Source organism: Rhinatrema bivittatum, chromosome 6 (assembly GCF_901001135.1).
Source record: "Rhinatrema bivittatum chromosome 6, aRhiBiv1.1, whole genome shotgun sequence".
Taxonomy (NCBI): Eukaryota; Metazoa; Chordata; class Amphibia; order Gymnophiona; family Rhinatrematidae; genus Rhinatrema; species Rhinatrema bivittatum.
The window spans coordinates 233,532,516-233,549,877 of record NC_042620.1 but is presented as its reverse complement, the minus strand read 5'-3'; positions in this window follow the sequence as shown (position 1 = coordinate 233,549,877).

The window sequence follows — 17,362 nt, the reverse complement described above, 5'->3', positions numbered from 1 at the left end:
AATCAAGTGGAAGAAGTCAAGCAAGTAGTTGCTTATGTACAGAGATTCAATGCACTTCTTATTTAGGGGTCTGTACTTCTTATAGCCGGTGGGGGGGGGGGGGGTCTCAGGGCGTGTACGATGGGGCACACAAAGTGTCTGATTAGCTTGCTCAGCGGGAGAAGCAGTGCGGGGGAATAGATGAAGCTGTGGTGATAAGGCGGGAAGTGCAGCTAACTGGTAGCCTTGTGGTAACCTTGTGGTCAGCAGGCGATCCGCTAGGGGTTAGAGAGATTGATTCAGGGATTGGTTGGATGCTGCGTGCTGGACGAAAGGAGTATGAGGTTGTTTGTTGCTGATTGCTGTGGAAAGATTTATAAGAAATTCTAAAACATAATGCGCACGAAGGGGGTGCACGAAGGGGCGCACAAAGGGGCGGGCCCCTTTGTCGCGCTCCTTCGGCGCGTTATGTGTAGTATAAACTTTGTAAAGTGTTTGATACAATTTCATGAAAAATTGGATGAGATGATTTAGATGATTATTTTCTGATTGGGTGTATAGGACATATTGATATAGGAGAAAATATAGTTAGTTCCTTCATTGTTATTATTAACGATTCCAACTGACACTATGGCAGACACAGTAGGACTCAGCATTGAATGCTGAGTCCTCAGAAGGGCATCTCAGGCCTAGGAGGCAGAGGCAATATGTTAGCAGTAGTGTGGCCCAATTGATGGTGTTAGGAACACAGCAGGATTCAGCATTGGATGTATTTTGGCCCTTTGGATGATATTTCAATCCTGGGAGGCAGTAGAAGTGAACAGTATGTGGCCTTACAGTGTTGGGGACACAGCAGGACTCAGGATTGGGTGTGATCTGGCCCTTGGTCTTGAATCTGAGTCCTGTAGGCAGTAGCAGTATGTATGTGAGAGTGTAGCCCAACTGACAGTGTTGAAGACACAGCAAGACTCAGCATTTGGTGTGTTCTGGCCTTCAGACTGACATTTTAGGTCTAGGAGGCAGCAGCAGTGTGTTTTCAGAAGTATGGCCCAACTGATGGTATTGGGGATACAGCAAGCCTCAGTATTGGCTTGTCATCTGAGGCCTTGGAGGCAGCAGCAATGTGTTAGTGTGATCCAACTGGCCTTGTTGGGAACACAGCAGGACTCAGCAATCGGTGTGTTGGGCCCGTCTGAATGGTTTCTCAGGCTATGGAGAAAGCCGCAGTGTAGAAGTAGAAATTTGGCCCAACTGATGATGTTGTGGACACAGCAGAACTCAGCATTCAGTGTGTTGTTGCCCTCAGAAAGGCATCTCAGTCCTGGGAGGCAGCAGCAATATATTAGTGGTAGTGTGGTCTAACTGACAGTGTTGAGAACACAGCTGAACTCAACATTCGGTATGTGCTGGAGTTTAGACTGGCATCTCAGGCCTGAGAGACATCAGCAGTGTGTTAGCTAGAGAGTGAACCAACTAATGGTGTTGGGGACAGACCAGGATTCAGCATTGGGTGTATTATGGCTTTTGGATTTGCATCTAGGGACTTTGGAGGCAGCAGCATTGTATTTCTAGAAATGTGAAACTGAAAGTGGACAAAGCCATGGGGCCTGATGAAGTTCATCCCAGAATACCGAGGAAGCTCAGAGATGTGCTGGCGGGCAGGGATGTGCAGAGCAAAATTTTATGTTCATATTTCTTATGTCCGAAAGGGGGTCCCACTTGCGGCCAATATGGACATAAAAAAAATCCAATGAGTTGGGTATATGTACATATGTGCAAAAAAAAATTTAAACCCCCTCACCCTCCTTAATCCCCCCCCCCAGACTTACCACAACTCCCTGGTGATCGAGCGAGGAGTGAGGACGTCATTTCTGCAATCCTTGGCGAGAAGCATGTGACGTCGGCGGCACGTCGAGTGACGCCGGCGTCACGTGATTCCCGGCTCGTTCGCGCTGGACGGCTCGTTCGGCCCAAAAAGAACTTTTGGCCAGCTTGGGGGGGCCTCCTGACCCCCCCAAGCTGGCCGACGTCACATGCTTCTCGCCAAGGATTGCAGAAATGGCGTCCTCACTCCTCGCTCCATCACCAGGGAGTTGTGGTAAGTCGGGGGGGGGGGGGGGGGGGATTAAGGAGGGTGAGGGGGTTTATATTTTTATTTTGGCTCAACAATCGCGATTTCCCACATATCCAACATATCTATGTTGGATATGTGGGAAATCCGATCGTTTATGTCGAATCAATTTTTTAAGTTAAAAAAAAATATGAGTAGCGTTTTACTAATGCGGTCAATCCGAATGCACACCCCTACTGGCGGGTCCACTGTGTGACCTGTTCAATAGATCCCTAGAAACGGGAGTGGTGCCGAGTGATTGGAGGAGAGCGGTGGTGGTCCCGCTTCACAAGAGTGGGAACAGAGAAGAGGCTGGTAACTATAGACTGGTTAGCCTCACTTCGGTGGTGGGAAAAATAATGGAGTCACTGTTGAAAGAGAGAATAGTGAACTATCTACAGTCGGGAGAATTGCTGGACCAGAGGCAGCATGGATTCACCATTGGAAGATCCTGTCAGACAAATCTGATTGACTTTTTTGACTGGGTACCAAGGAATTGGATCAAGGACGAGCACTCGATGTCATCTACTTGGATTTCAGCAAAGCTTTTGACACTGTCCCGCACAGGAGACTGGTGAATAAAATGAGAAGCTTAGGAGTGAGTGCCAAGGTGGTGGCCTGGATTGCAAACTGGTTGACGGACAGAAGACAATGTGTGATGGTAAATGGAACTCTCTCTGAAGAGAGAGCGGTTTTAAAGCGGTGTACCGCAGGGGTCGGTGTTGGGACCGGTCCTTTTCAATATCTTTGTGAGCGACATTGCGGAAGGGATAGAAGGTAAGGTATGTCTTTTTGCGGATGACAATAAGATCTGCAACAGAATGGACACGCCGGAATGAGTGGAGAGAATGAGACGGGATTTAAGGAAGCTGGAAGAGTGGTCAAAGATATGGCAGCTGAGATTCAATGCCAAGAAGTGCAGAGTCATGCATATGGGGAGTGGAAATCCGAATGAACTGTATTCGATGGGGGGAGAAAGGCTGATGTGCACGGAGCAGGAGAGAGACCTTGGGGTGATGGTGTCTAATGATCTGAAGTCGGCGAAACAATGTGACAAGGCGATAGCTAAAGCCAGAAGAATGCTGGGCTGCATAGAGAGAGGAATATCGAGTAAGAAAAGGGAAGTGATTATCCCCTTGTACAGGTCCTTGGTGAGACCTCACCTGGAGTATTGTGTTCAGTTCTGGAGACCGTATCTCCAAAGAGACAGAGACAAGATGGAGGCGGTCCAGAGAAGGGTGACCAAAAAGGTGGAAGGTCTTCATCAAATGACTTATGAGGAGAGATTGAAGAATCTAAATATGTACACCCTGGAGGAAAGGAGGAGCAGAGGTGATATGATACAGACTTTCAGATACTTGAAAGGTTTTAATGATCCAAAGACAACAACAAACCTTTTCTGTAGGAAAAAAATCAGCAGAACCAGGGGTCACGATTTGAAGCTCCAGGGAGGAAGATTCAGAACCAATGTCAGGAAGTATTTCTTCATGGAGAGGGTGGTAGATGCCTGGAATGCCCTTCCGGAGGAAGTAGTGAAGACCAGAACTGTGAAGGACTTCAAAGGGGCGTGGGATAAACACTGTGGATCCAGAAAGTCAAGAGGCCGTCAATGAAGAGTGGGTGGCTCGCCAGAATGACGGCTACTGCCTGGAGATAATACCCTTATTCAATAAACATACACATGGTTACTGTGACTCCAACATCGCTCTAAGCTTGACCAGCAAGAGGAAATGTGGGAAAAAAGGATTTGCACTCACAAAGTGGGGAGTAGCTGGCTTGTTACGGGGGTTACTACCCCAAACCAAATAAGCCTGATACTTCACTTTCAATGCATATCCAGCATAGCTCTCTGCTTCAACGGCAGGGGAGAAGAAAAACTGATACTTCACGCATATCCAGCATAGCTCTCTGCTTCAAAGGCAGGGGAGAAAGTCTGATACTTCACGCATATCCAGCATACCTCTGTGCTTCAAAGGCAGGGGAGAAGAAAAACTGATACTTCACGCATATCCAGCATAGCTCTCTGCTTCAACGGCAGGAGAGAAGAAAAACAACCAATAAGGGCTGAATAACATAGTCTGGGTAAAACAAATAAGCATGGGTGTAGCTTGCTTATTGCGGCGGTTACTACCCCTACTACCCCTAACTAATGAAGCTTGATATTTCACTTGGATGCAGCTCCATCACTGCTCTCTACATTAATGGTGAGGGTGGAAGGGAAATAGAACCAAAGAGCTAAGAGAAACAGATAAGTATGAGAAAAAAAATGTGTGAAGCTTGCTGGGTAGACTGGATGGGCCATTTGGTCTTCTTCTGCTGTCATTTCTATGTTTCTATGTTGCCAAAATGACAGTGTTGGGGACAAAGCAGGACTCAATATTGGGTGGGTTGTGGCCCTCGGAATGACATCTTAAGCTAGGGAGGCAGCAACAGTGTGTTGAAAGAACTGTGATCCAATTGATGGTGTTGCGAACACAATAGGTCTCAGCTTTCAGTGTGTTGTGGCTCAGAACAGCATCTCAGGCCTGGGAGGCAGCAGCAATATGTTAGCCGTAGTGTGGCCCAACTGACAGTGTTCGGGACACAGTAGGACTCAGCATTGGGTGTGGACCAAATGATGGGAGTGGACTAAATGATGGTGTTGGGAACACAGCAGGGCTTAGCATTGAGTGTGATCTGGCCTTCAGACTAACATCTGGGGCCTTTGGGGATTAGCACAAATGTGGCCCAACTGGCAGTGTTGAGGACACAGCAAGATTCAGCATTTGGTGTGTTCTGGCTTTTGGACTGGCATCTGGGGATTCTGGAGGCAGCAGTATTGAAGGAATGTTGCACAAATGACAGTGTTGGGGACAAAAAAGGACTCAGTATTGGGTGTATTGTGGCCCTTGGACTGGAATCTTGGGCCTGGATGGCAGCAGTAGTACGTTTATAGAAGTGTGGCCCAACTGACGGTGTTGGGGTCACAACAGGACTCAACATTGGATATGTTGTGGCCCTCTGACAGTTGGGGCCTGAGAGGCAGCAGCAATGTTAGTAGAAGTGTGGCCTAAATGTTGATGTTGGGGACACAGCAGACAGTGACTGGATGTTACTAAATGCTGTATAATAGGCCCCATACCCGGTATTTGAGGTAGAGATATGCATCGAAAAAAATTAATTTTCATTTTTCAGTTCATTTTTGAGAGATTTTTTCCAAACAAATTTCAGTTCAGGGAATGTTTAATTTGTTTCATTTGTATGAAAAAAACCCAAATCAAACTTAAAAAAAAAAAGGCCAAAAAAAAGAAAACAGAGCCTGACACCCACCCAGAAAATGCCGGGGCTATTATCTACCTCGACCCCACTTACCAGTCAGATAGGGATGCACCAGTGAAGCCTAGGCCCAGATCAAAGCCTCAGCCTTGCGTAGGATGAGGCAATGGTAGGTCGCCATGACCTCAGCCTCGGCCTAATTTGTAGCCCAGACACAGACCTGATGCTGTGGCTCGGACAAGAGACCAGGTCCCAACACCAGGTCCTCATTCTGGACTCAGTCCTGACAATATGAACAGGCCCAAAGGCTAGGTCATAACGTCTGGGCCATGGCCTAAGCTAGAAACAGGACCCAGGCCTGATGCCACAGTCTAGTCCAGAAGCTGGGTATTGACACCTAGGCCTTGGCCTACGTCAAAGCTTGGAGCCAGGCCCAACACTGTGGCCTGGCCTGGAGACTGGGTCCAAATGCTGGCACCTCATCCCAGACCCAGACCCGATGTTGCGGCCCAGCTTGAAGGCCTGGTCCTGATGCTGGGGCCTCTGCCCCGACCTTTGTCGGATACTGAGTCTGGAAGCAAGGTCCCAACACCTGGGCCTTGGCCTAAGCTAGACCCCAGACCCAGACCTGAAGCCACAACCCAGCCCAGAGGCAATTGATTGGCAATAGAGTACATCAAATGCTGCCATCCATTGGGTAGAATGCACAGGAGGTAATTAACTCTGGCATGACACAAGCACATGGCGTTAGAATAAAGAAGAAAGAAGATGACAACCACAGAAATGTGGGGCCTGGGTTCCGAGCCTGAACCTGACCATAGGCAAAGACCCAGGCATCAGGGCTCATCCTCTATGCCAGACCCTGATGTGAGGCCTGAATCTCGGCCGAGGCCCCAACTTCAGGATCTGTCCTCCAGACTAGATGGTGGCCCAGGTATCGGGACCCAACCTTAGGTCCAGGTCCTGACATAGGGCCTGGGTCGAACTGTGGCAGCAGCATTGGGCATATTTCCAGGCCAAGGCTCCAGTGTTGGGACCTGGCCTCTGAGTAGGGCTGCAGCATCAGGCCTAGGCCAGGGTTGAGGCCCCAGTGTCACGATCTGGTCTCTGGGGGAGTCCACAGCATTTAGCTTGGGGACATGCTCCGGCCTAGGCTGAGGCCAAGTCTTAGGGACATGGCCTCCCGGCCAGGACCCAGACTGGTCATTGCATATCCGTAGGATCAGGTAAGAATATTTTTGGGGGTTTGGGTCTCATGCTCAGGGCTAGGCCATGGCTCCTGCTTTGGGCCTCAGCTTATGACCTAGGCAAGGCCCTGACTTTATGTCTAGGTCTAGGCCCAATGCTTTCATCTCAAATGTATGCCACAAATAAGATTTGGTTCATTCAGGGGGTCCGAAATTTCTTAGGGTCCCCCCCAAATGAAAAAATTTGCCCTTATTTGTCATGTTTTAAAATTAATTTTGAATGAATGCACCTCCCTAATTTGAAATAATAATAATCCCAAAAAAATAGGGGGAAAAACTTGAATCAAGACAATAATAAAGATATTCCACTATAAAATGAAGGCTCTTATTATATATCAAGAGTGACCATCATACAGTGCCCGTGCAACAGGTTGCTTATGTGTGTAAGCTTTTACGAGCGCTGGGGATAATCATAGGTCACTTCTTGTGTGCTCATGAAAGAGACTTTGAAAATAATATATTCCCCCTTTTTTTGGTTATTGGGGGCTATATAGAAATGCACTTATCTTGCAAAAGGTAGACACAAAAGAATGATTTAATATCGCCGCACTATAGATCTGTGATTCTAAAGGACAAGTGCAGGAGATTCAAGTTCAGCTGCAACTTTGACATCTTATTGCAAGATAAGTGCATTTCTATATAGCCCCTAATAACCAAAAAAAGGGGGAATATATTAATTTCAAAGTCTCTTTCATGAGCACACAAGAAGTGACCTATGATTATAAAGCCCCAGCGCTCGTAAAAGCTTACACACATAAGCCACCAGTTGCACGGGCACTGTATGATGCTCACTCTTGATATATAATAAGATTCTTCATTTTATAGCGGACCATCCCTAATTTGAGGCATGGCAGGCAGATAGGCAGACCAGATATAAGATCCTCAAACTACTTTCATTCATTTTGCCACTCACATGGCAAATCTGGAAAACCAAGCAAAAACAGATCAATTTTCCGGAACACTAGCTTGTTGTGATAGACTTGGGTGACTAGGGTCACGATATCCCCTGTTGTTGAAAACACTCTTTCGTTGGGCACCCTCTGATGGGCAAGAGAGATAGTGCTGAGCCTCTCTCGCTGGCTCTCGCCAGACTCTGGACTTGTAGGAACAATATTCCAGCACATCTATGTTCATTTCCTTGATGGTCTCTGAGAGATGGTGTGCAATAGATATTTGAGCTGCCATTTTCTTTGCTTGTGTTGGACATGTGTCTTTCTTCCTAGTTGCTTTCACAATCGCTTGAGGCAGAAGTGAGAATTGTTTCAGGGCATCCTTGCTTTGATATTTTACAGTAGAAGCAGGAGTGCTTCATCCACTGGTGCTCTAGTTGACAGACCTCTTTTATCAGCATGCTCTTCAATGTATCAGATTGTTCGCCTGCAGGGTAAATCTCCCTTTCATATATTGATCATTTATTGTAGCGAGCTTGTATGTGGGGTTTCCGGTCAGAGGACCCAGTCTCTCTGTCACCTGCATTTCCAAGGATTCCAGAGAGTGTAGCACCTCATCTCTTATTCCCTCTTTCTGTTGAAATCCCTCCAACTTTTCTAACAGGATGTTTACTATGGTGATAACATTTCCCAAGGCAGTGCTTCTGGCACTCAGCTCCTGTGTGGCATCCATAAAGGGCTTCAGGATTTTCACAAGCTGTCTCATGACTGACCAGTCATGATGCCCTAGGGGAACCTGCACACCTATCTCCATTTACATAGACAGAACATGCAGGGGTATCTTTTGCTCCACTGGTCTCTGTAGCATTACGTGGGTAGAATTCCAGTGGGTGTTCACATCTTGAATGAGACACTTGTGAGACATCTCAAAATCCTCCTGCTTTTCACAGAGTAGCTTCCCCTTCTTCTAATTTGGTGGAAGTGCACAGCTATTTTCCCACATTTGTCTATTAAATCATGCAGATAGACATTGTCTGGGTCCCTGGATCCCAGCCCCAGGTCCTCCTTCACTGCTAGGTGCAGAGTGTGAGCAAAGCATCATACACCCAGGTAATCCCATTGGATACTGTCCTTACCTTGTTAAAGCCATTGTGTAGGGATATGAATCGTTTTTTGACGATTTAAAACAATCATCAGATATATATTAAATCGTCAAAAATCGTTAGAGCCGCGATACAATAACAATTCCCCCGATTTATCGTCAAAAAATCATAAATCTGGGGAAGGGGGAGGGCGGGAAAACTGGCACCCTAAAACCCACCCCGACCCTTTAAAATAAATCCCCCACCCTCCTGACATAGTGAGGGCAAAAGTAGCGCCGGCGCCATTTTGACTTTTGCCCTCACTATGTCGACATAGTGAGGGCAAAAGTAGCGCCGGCGCCATTTTGAATAGTGGCAATACGGCCCGCGTGCCCTTTCCCTCTCCCCCAACACAGCAGGATCTAGCTGAGACACAGCTGGTTTTGGCATATCCTTCCCAGATTTCAATTTCTTACAGCTTGATATGCCTGCCTCGCCTGATGTTTTGGATTTGGAAAAATCCCTCTTTATTTTGGTTGGGGGACTCACTGTTTTCTTACAAAAAAAATCCCCTACCAAGTAGGGGTAGGAAGAAGAAAGAATTTTATTTCATTTTGGGGAGGAGTTATGTTAGTTGGCCAAAGGCTTGTCTTAAATTTAGCCAGATAAAGTTAGCTGGCTACCTTTAAGATAGTCTGCTATATTCAATAGTTCAACTGCAACTGCACTTTGAATATACCTCCAGAATTAGCCTGATAATTTTATGCAGCTAACTCAGCTATTCGCAGAGACTGAATATGGACCTCGTGATTTATTATGCTAAGGATTCACATTGTTTAAATAACTTGGTGAAAGATTGCATTTCTATGGAGAGCAAAATTTGCTCTATATCTCATCTTTTTCAAGAACGTAAATTACAAGAGACCAGAGTGAAAGTATTTCCTGGTACTGGGCCTAAATTAAAGAACTCTTTATGAAACTAAGAGCCTCATTTTCCAAGGAGTTACCACACATGATAATTCTGCAAACTGTGCTAACAGCAGTTGACGTGATTTGCGAATGCAAATTTTTAATTTTGTATTCAGGGGGCGGAGCAAATGTAAAGTAGGGAGGATTTATCATGTGCTGCAAAACAGCCACACCTCTTTCATTTGTGTTACAGTCCGGTAAGAGTTTGTTGTAGTTTGAGATGTCTCCTAACAGGCCTGTTTCAGTATGATGCAGGAGAGAGAGAGAGAGAGAGAGAGAGAGAGAGAGAGAGAGAGAGATATGGACTTAACATCAAGCTAGGTGGAGAGAACACTGCACAAATCTCATCTTGGAGTGAGTTTCCTCACTCCGTAGGTCATCAAATCATCACAAGAGACCACTGTTCTGTTCGTACGTCTCACATTGAATGTGAAAGTGGCCCCTAACCCCCTACACTAATTCTTAAACCTCACCTCGAGTTACTAGGTGGGCCTCCCATAGGGATACAAATACCTGTCTAGGGAGGCAGCCCTATGGCAAGGTGCTCTCTCTCTCACAATACAGCCCAAATTGAGCTAATAACAGCCTTTCACATAGCTGATAGTGCAATTCACAATACACATGCTTATTAGCATAAAACACCCCTTTTTGGTATCCAATGCGATATTGGAAAATGAGGCCTTGTGCATCAAATGACTGAAAATCTTGATTTTGGGAAATATGAAAACCAGTCTTTTCAGTGCAGTTTTTAAATGATTTTATGATGTTATTTATTTATTTATTTACTCTATTAGTTTTATATAGTTTATTTATATGTGATTTCTGATTTTTAAATGACTGTTTTATATGATCCAGATTGAATAATATTATTACTTTTGTGAAATATAAAAATCAATAATTAAAATAAAAATGCACCAGGATCATCATCATATAAGCAAGTTCTTTTATCAAAGAAATAAAGCAAGGCTGGTACATGGCTAAGCAATAAGTTAACCAGCTCACATCTTAAACTCAAACAAGTCTTCAGATGAAATGAAAAATTTTATTACAAATAATACATAACCTTGACAGCAAAGAGGAAAAAATCAAACAATCCCTGATAGCATTTCTCACCTCAACACCAGCCTTCCATGCAAATTTAATATGATTACTTTACTGTTCCATTAAAATCTGGTTTCAGTACTGGTTTCAGTGTGGCTGCATGACACAAAAATCACTGTGGTTTCAGAATATCTGAGTGAAGTCAAACAAGCTTTCCTGTTCAAAACCCAAAGTCTGAGGCTACTGTTCAGTCCTTCCTTAATTTTTTCACTCACAAATAACTTTTTAGTGGCATTCTATGATGATTAATGACAATTCATTTTGCATCTTTAAATCCATTGGGCATTAAAGTTAAATTTGGATTTTAATGAACATAGACCAGGAAGTAAAATCATGCTTTCATTATCTGAGTTTCAAAAGTGCAACATATATGATAGAAACAATATGTTCTCTAGGTAGTCACTGGTCATTAACACAACAAAGCTTGAGAGCTACCTTGGGAGCTACTGTTGCATTGCTGGTGGAATAACAATATCAGTTTATTGTGATGTATCACTAGCTCTTTGTGGGTGAATTGAGAGTGTAAATTTTAAAACTATTAAAGTGCAAGAATGCATCTATTTTGTGTAAGTAGTTTACTGTTTGATTTATCCTTTAATTGATGGCTCAATAAATAATTTTGTCCCCATCTTGGACTGTGATATTATTATGAAGGTTATTTTTATGCATGCTTGAGGGGAAGTAGGGTTTGGTTCTCTTTCAGTCACTTCAGTTGAGTACTTGTACATTCTGCTAGAAAACTTTGATGTAGTAGGACATATCTATGTTTACATTTAATTTTCACATTCTATTTTGATCCATAAATAAAGTTAATACCATTTAATATTTAGTATATATTAATACCAAGATTAATCAATACCCCTATAGATGATTAAAACCTGAGGTGTTTCATCCAACTCTCCCATATGGAAGTTAGGTTTTTCTTAGCAAAAATCAAAACAAAGTAAGTATGGCTACAACAGGTTACCTCCTACCAAATCAATGCTAGTGATGGTCGGATCTCAGAGGATTATAGCTGACTTCCAAGAATGGGTGATTTCACTGTAACTGCCTTATATATGGCAAACATTTTGTGATAATGGTAGTTTTTGTCATATGCATGCTTATTTCTTTGTCTGCTCTAATATTTTGTCTTGGACAGGACTGGATATGTATATATTGCTTGCACAGTACACAAAAGAAAAACTAAGAAGAAACATTTGAAATAAAAACCCTTGATGCATTTTCCTAATTGAAAATCTATCTAGCTATGTGTCTACATATATGCACACAAAATACAGTCCTCATTTACATTTGAGCTCCCAGCAGTTGCGTATTTGTTCTCTGATAGTGGAAGACAATTAAGTTTTTTATTTTAAAATTGGGTTGAGATCAATTTCTAATTCCATTTAAATAAAGTAATATGATGTTCAAATTAGTTAACTTACTTTCATAAAACTTTTGGCAGCATTAAAAAAAAAAAAAAAAGCCCTGCTGTTAGTTGAGCTTCCCAGTTGGTTAAGTGCTAGGTATGGGGTGATTTTCTAGTTCAAAATTTCTTCCTTATTTCAGTGCAAAATGAGCTATAGATGATTGATTTTTGAATAGAAAAGTAGAAATGAATAGAGATGTGAATCGGAACCAGAATCGGATCCGATATCTGTTCCGATTCACATCTCTAGAAATGAATGTTAACAAACTATAGGTAATACCTTGTATTTGAACAAGTTAATGCATTTGTGGCCAGTCTTTGAGTGTTAGACTTCTTTTTTTTTTTTTTTTTATTTCTCAACATATTAATATTTACAAGTAAACCTTAAGAAAATACAATTCAAACATTTGAAACATAGAAGAAACACAAAACAAAACAAAAAACAAATCTAAGTAAAACAATATTATGTCCAGCCCACATAATACAGAGATGGATAAGAAAACAGGAACAATTCCCTCTTAATTCAGAAACCAGTATAAATTATCCTACTTTAGCTGTGAAATGCATTGGCATAGCCCTTAAACCCACTATACTCACTATAGTAGGAAAGAAACGCTCATGAGATCATTACCAAGCAATTTTCAAAATGGGAAGGGTCAAAAAGGCTTTACTTGTTCCCTTGAGAACTGACTAAATATTTGCATGGAAATTAAAAAAAAAAAAAAAAAAAGATGCTCCTAGCACAAGAACTTGGGTCTTTTTCTCAAGGAAAATCTTCCTTCTAACTTGTGTAGCTCATGCCACATCAGGAGCACCACCTTTTGACTTCAAAAAAGAATATTTAAAAATGTAATCTATAGCAGCATAACCAAGTTTTCGTCCATCTTAGAGCAAAATGAGACAAGCAGGATCATCTTAGTAGTAATCTCATTCTGAAAAGATTTCAATAAAGCTGACACATCTAGGCTATCTGGGGTAAGAGTAGTGGCCATTACCCCCTTTTCCACATTCTTGTTACTTATTCCTGACAGAATATAATATTTAGATATTCCTAATGCATTCACACTTGAGATTTCAAGAACTTCTCTCAAGTATTTCTAAAAGAGTTCTTGAAGAAATAGCCTACCCTTGGAAAAATTAAGAAGGTGCAAGATCTTGACCCTAGCTGAGTTCTCAGGGATGATAACATTTAAATCAGAGCGTGGGCACTCATGTGTGTACGTTCATCGACCTGCCCCCAAGGACACAGCCATTTTACAACTTACACGTGTATTTATTTTCATTAGAGATGTGAATCGTGTCCTCGATCGTCTTAACGATCGATTTCGGCTGGGAGGGGGAGGGAATCGTATTGTTGCCGTTTGGGTGTGTAAACTATCGTGAAAAATCGTGAAAATCGTGAGCCGGCACACTAAACCCCCCCTAAAACCCACCCCGACCCTTTAAATTAAATCCCCCACCCTCCCGAACCCTGCCCCCAATGCTTTAAATTACCTGGGGATCCGGCGGTGGTCCAGAACGGTGGCGGTCCAGAACGGCCCCCTCAATAGAATCGTGTTGTCTTCAGCCGGCGCCATTTTTCAAAATGGCCACTGCAAAATGGCGGCGGCCATAGACAAAAATGATTCAACGCAGGAGGTCGTTCCGGACCCCCGCTGGACTTTTGGCAAGTCTTGTGGGTGTCAGGAGGCCCCCCCAAGCTGGCCAAAATTTTCCTGGGAGTCCAGCGGGGTTCCGGGAGTGATTTCTTGCCGCAAATCGTTTTCATACAGAAAATGGCGCCGGCAGGAGATCGACTGCAGGAGGTCATTCAGCGGCGGTCCGGAACCCCCGCTGAACGACCTCCTGCAGTCGATCTCCTGCCGGCGCCATTTTCCGTACGAAAACGATTTGCGGCAAGAAATCGCTCCCGGAACCCCGCTGGACTCCCAGGAAAATTTTGGCCAGCTTGGGGGGGCCTCCTGACACCCACAAGACTTGCCAAAAGTCCAGCGGGGGTCCGGAACGACCTCCTGCGTCGAATCGTTTTTGTCTATGGCCGCCGCCATTTTGCGGTGGCCATTTTGAAAAATGGCACCGGCTGAAGACAACACGATTCTATTGAGGGGGCTGTTCCGGACCGCCGCCGTTCTGGACCACCGCCGGATCCCCAGGTAATTTAAAGCATTGGGGGGGGGGGGGTTCGGGAGGGTGGGGGATTTAATTTAAAGGGTCGTGGGTGGGTTTTAGGGGGTTTTAGTGTGCCGGTTTCCTTGCCCTCCCCCTTCCCCCGATTTATGATTTTTTAACGATAAATCAGGGGAATTGGTATTGTATTGTGGCCCTAACGATTTTTTGACGATTTAAAATATATCGGACGATATTTTAAATCGTCAAAAAACGATTCACATCCCTAATTTTCATACATGCTATAAAATAGGCTGACTACACATACATGTGCACACAATTTTAAGTGGATGTGCACCTATTACATGCAACTGTACTTCTACCATGTAAGTGGAGGGATTTTCATACAATGCCATCACCAATTTTCATAGTTCATTCCCAGTTCATCCAGGTAAAGAATAGGACTTCCAAACCCCCTTAGTTTAATAGCCTCCCTTCTCCCCTGTTAGCCCTGACCTTTAACATCCCAATGATCTACCTAGAATTATTTGTTTTACAAATTATACATCCACCATAGCCAAAGTAGTTACATGGCAAGGGGACCCTGGTGCGCACCTGTGTGCATAAGTATTTATGTGCTAATTTAATTGTGCAAGCCAGGAATGCCCATGATCTGCCCAGACCATTCCTATGACCCGCCTCTGTTTTGGGAATTTTTCAATTGTGCGCATAGTGGCAAGTATTCACATACTTGGGAGGCTTTTAAAATATGCTCGGCATGAACCGGTCTGACTTGTCTGTATATATCCCAGTTTTGGGGTATGCCGGGCTTTTAAAATTCACCTTTTAGGTTTCTAATTTGGAATGAAAAGCTAGACTATCTTTTATAATTATACAAGCCAAACTAACACCTTGCAGAGATGAAATGTGAGTGTCCACCTTGCGAATTTGGTGTTCCAAGTCTCCAAGCCCTTCTATCATGGTCTGCCAACTTGGTGACTAGGGCTTTAGTAAAGAAAAAGGAACAGAATTTACCTAAATATTAGGGATGTGAATTGTTTTTTGACGATTTAAAACAATCGTCAGATAGATATATTTTAAATCGACAAAAATCGTTAGAGCCGCAATACAATAGCAATTCCCCCGATTTATCATCAAAAAACCGTAAATCAGGGGAGGGGGGAGGGCAGGAAAACCGGCACACCAAAACAACCCTAAAACCCACCCTGACCCTTTAAAACAAATCCCTCACCCTCCTGAACCCCCCCAAAATGTTTTAATTACCTGGGGTCCAGTGGGGGGTCCCGGTGCGATCTCCCGCTCTCTGGCCACGGCTGCGTTAATAGAAATGGCGCCGGTGGCCCTTTGCCCTTATCATATGACAGGGAAAATGTAGCTCCGGTGCCATTTTGGTTCCTGGCACCCGACGTCACGAGTGCAGGAGTTCGCTCCTGGACCCACGCTGGTCCCCCAGGGACTTTTGGCCAGCTTGGGGGGGACTCCTGACCCCCACAAGACTTGCCAAAAGTCCAGCGGGGGTCCGGGAGCGACCTCCTGCATGCAGGCCATATTGCCAATATTCAAAATGGCGCCGGCGCTACCTTTGCCCTGTCACATGGTAAGGGCAAAGGGCCACCGGCGCCATTTCTATTAACGTAGCCATGGCCCGAGAGCGGGAGATCACGCCGGGACCCCCCCCCCACTGGACCCCAGGTAATTTAAAACATTTTGGGGGGGTTCGGGAGGGTGGGGGATTTGTTTTAAAGGGTCGGAGTGGGTTTTAGGGTTGCTTTTGTGTGCCGGTTTTCCCGCCCTCCCCCTCCCCCGATAAAACGATTTTTTAACCAAAAAAACCATTACGATCAGATTTCCCCCCCAGCCAAAATCGATTGTTAAGACGATCGATCACACGATTCACATCCCTACTAAATATTCTCAATCCTTTTGAATACTTCAGAGACATCGGCCAAGAAATTTATCTTTCCTAGCAGTCATGGGGCTTCCATCAATAATCCTGTTCATAGGCAAAAAGGCACAAGAAATAATTATGTTCATAGGCACTATGAAGAGAAGAGCCGAGACTGAACTAAGTAGGTACACTATCCATCTCTGAAGTATTTTTCCTGAAGCTGACTTGCAAAATGATCTGGGCAAGCTAGGTATGCACCAAGTCTTCTATTTCATGTGATCCTATCAAGCCAGCATCAGATATCTTAATGTTGCCTCAGCTCTTTCCATATTCTGCATCAGCAGTGTGTAGGCCATAAGAGAAGCAAATAACAAGTCATCGGTTGCAGCTTGGAAGAAGTGGTGAAAGTGGGGGGTGTTTTGGAGCATCCATTCTAAGAGATGTTCCCAGAACCAGAGAACCCTCTTTCTGAACATCAATATCTGGATGCTTACCCTGACAAATCAGATGTTTAACCATTGGGCCCAAAACTACAGCACCAGGATAAGCTTGAACTTTGTGCTTACTCTTGTGTTTCACCATAATGTAAAAAAAAGAAAGAAAATATTTCAGAAGGTAAAGTAACAGAAGTGTTGATGCACAGATTTCTCCTCAGCATCTGGATATGGTGGCCATCTTGACACCCCCCCCCCCTCCCCACATGTTATACTTACATAGAAACATAGAAATCAAGGCAGACGAAGATCAAATGGCCCATCCAGTCTGCCCAGCAAGCTTCCACACTTTTTTTTCTCTCTCTCATACTTATCTGTTATTCTTGGTCTTTAGTAACCTTTTGGTTCTATTTCCCTTCCACCCCCCACTATTAATGTGACCTTTTGGTTCTATTTCCCTTCCACCCCCACCATTAATGTAACCTTTTGGTTCTATTTCCCTTCCACCCCCACCATTAATGTAGAGAGCAGTTCTTGACTGCTTCTAAGTGAAGTACCAAGCTTAATTGATTAGGGGTAGTAACCGCTGCAATAAGGAATCTACTCCCATGCTTATTTGTTTACCCAGCCTGTGCAATTCAGTCCTTGTTGATTGTTATTTGAATATAAATCCACTTTTCTTCATTTCCCCCTGCCGTTGAAGCAGAGAGCTTCTCAGGATATGTATTGAAAGTGAAGTATCAGGCTTAATTGATTTGGGTAGTAACCGCCGTAGCAAGCAAGCTACACCCATGCTTATTTGTTTACCCATACTGTGGAATTCAGTCCTTGTTGGTTGTTGTCAGAATATAAAAATCATCTTTTCTTCA